Genomic DNA, 2,500 nt, shown 5'->3' on the forward strand with positions numbered 1-2,500 from the left:
TCTTTATGGTTGTTTTTGTTTCGAAGCCATGTAACCAACAGACACAAAAAGTGACGGTTTGAAATAATGTTTTACGGCAGCCGCGGGTACGGGCGCCCCGGAACGCCTAAGCGAACTCGGGGTCATCAAACCGCGCCGCCGAGCCGCCTCCGGAGTAAGAAACCCCGCAGACGGACTTCGGGGGCCAGGTACCCGTCTCCCTTTGGCCGTAAAACACGTTTTTTGCTCAGGACACCGTTTTTCGATCAAGTCATTAAAAGGCCGAAGGGAATCCCTGTAGTTCCCAACGTCGGGCCGTGGCTTGAACATTTTTTGTTTGTGGAAATGGGAGTCGCGCCTACTGGGAGACACTACCAACCCAAGTCCCGGTAATGATCCTTCCGCAGGTTCACCTACGGAAACCTTGTTACGACTTTTACTTCCTCTAGATGATCAAGTTCGATCGACTTTTCAGCACAGCACCAAGGCCCCGCGAAGGAGCCCCGGCGTGGCCGATCCGAGGACCTCACATAACCATCCAATCGGTAGTAGCGACGGGCGGTGTGTACAAAGGGCAGGGACTTAATCAGCGCGAGCTGATGACCCGCACTTACTGGGAATTCCTCGTTCATGGGGAATAATTGCAATCCCCAATCCCCGTCACGAACGGGTTTAAGCGGATTACCCGCGCCTCTCGGCGTAGGGTAGGCACACGCTGGCCCGGCCATTGTGGCGCGCGTGCAGCCCCGGACATCTAAGGGCATCACAGACCTGTTATTGCTCCATCTCGCGTGGCTATACGCCACTGGTCCCTCTAAGAAGTTAACCGCGACCGCGGGGGGCCGCGTAACTATTTAGCACGAAGGAATCTCGTTCGTTATCGGAATTAACCAGACAAATCACTCCACCAACTAAGAACGGCCATGCACCACCACCCACAGAATCGAGAAAGAGCCATCAGTCTGTCAATCCTTTCCGTGTCCGGGCCGGGTGAGGTTCCCCGTGTTGAGTCAAATTAAGCCGCAGGCTCCACTCCTGGTGGTGCCCTTCCGTCAATTCCTTTAAGTTTCAGTTTTGCAACCATACTCCCCCCGGAACCCAAAGACTCTGGTTTCCCCGCACGCTGCCCGGCGGGTCATGGGAATAACGCCGCCGGATCGCGGGTCGGCATAGTTTACGGTCGGAACTACGACGGTATCTGATCGTCTTCGAACCTCCGACTTTCGTTCTTGATTAATGAAAACATTCTTGGCAAATGCTTTCGCTTTCGTCCGTCTTGCGCCGGTCCAAGAATTTCACCTCTAGCGGCGCAATACGAATGCCCCCGGCCGTCCCTCTTAATCATGGCCCTGGTTCAGGAAACCCACAAAATAGAACCGGAGTCCTATTCCATTATTCCTAGCTCAGGCATTCAGGCGAGTTTGGTGCCCGCTTTGAACACTCTGATTTTTTCAAAGTAAACGCTCCGGACCCCTGAGGACCGGACACCCAACCAAGGGCATCCGGGGGGCGCCGGGAGGCAGGGTCTGGGACAGGCGGTAGCTCGCCTCGCGGCGGACCGCCAGCCCACTCCCGAAGTCCAACTACGAGCTTTTTAACTGCAGCAAATTTAATATACGCTATTGGAGCTGGAATTACCGCGGCTGCTGGCACCAGACTTGCCCTCCAATGGGTCCTCACCCATGTGTTTAGGATACGTTCATTCCGATTACAGGGCCTCGAAAGAGACCTGCATCGTTATTTTTCGTCACTACCTCACCGTGTCGGTAATGGGTAATTTGCGCGCCTGCTGCCTTCCTTGGATGTGGTAGCCATTTCTCAGGCTCCCTCTCCGGAATCGAACCCTGATTCCCCGTTACCCGTGGTCACCATGGTAGCCCCCTATGCTACCATCGACAGCTGATAGGGCAGACATTCGAATGAGACGTCGCCGCCGCGGTGGGCGCGCGATCGACCCGAGGTTATCTAGAGTCACCAAAGGGCCGGGGGAAACCCTCGCGGGTCCCCCCGGGTGGGTTTTGGGTCTGATAAATGCACGCATCCCGGCCCCCCCGAGAGAGGACCGGTCAGCGCTCGTTTGCATGTATTAGCTCTGGAATTACCACAGTTATCCGAGTAACGTGTGGAGCGATCAAAGGAACCATAACTGATTTAATGAGCCATTCGCAGTTTCACTGTACCTTCCGTGTGCACTTAGACCTGCATGGCTTAATCTTTGAGACAAGCATATGTTACTGGCAGGATCAACCAGGTTGCTGCGAGTGGTTTTTGTCACAGAAAAAACCATTGGTTCTTAGAGGGGAGAGGGATCGGCCCCGTACCGTCCGAAGGACCCCCCGGGGAGGGGGGGACGGGCGGAGAGGCTCGTCCGAGCTCACCCCTCATTGCTCCCAGTGGAAATTAGTGTGGCAACTCCGCTGCGCGAGTTCCCGCTTGCTTCGGGGATAACAAGGAAACGCTCGTTCCGAAACCGGGGGTCCGGAGCTTTTTGAAGCCGGGTGCTGGAGCTCGGTTGGACGCG

General features: G+C 55.6%; 1 non-coding gene across 1 annotated transcript; it reads right to left on the reverse strand.

Annotated features, from left to right (window-relative positions):
- Positions 1 to 369: 369 nt before the first annotated feature.
- On the reverse strand, positions 370 to 2,233 carry LOC125797795 (18S ribosomal RNA). Its single transcript, XR_007436625.1, has one exon. It is a non-coding gene; the product is annotated as an 18S ribosomal RNA (ribosomal RNA).
- Positions 2,234 to 2,500: the final 267 nt, after the last annotated feature.

Source organism: Astyanax mexicanus, unplaced genomic scaffold (genome assembly GCF_023375975.1).
Source record: "Astyanax mexicanus isolate ESR-SI-001 unplaced genomic scaffold, AstMex3_surface scaffold_53, whole genome shotgun sequence".
NCBI lineage: Eukaryota > Metazoa > Chordata > Actinopteri > Characiformes > Acestrorhamphidae > Astyanax > Astyanax mexicanus.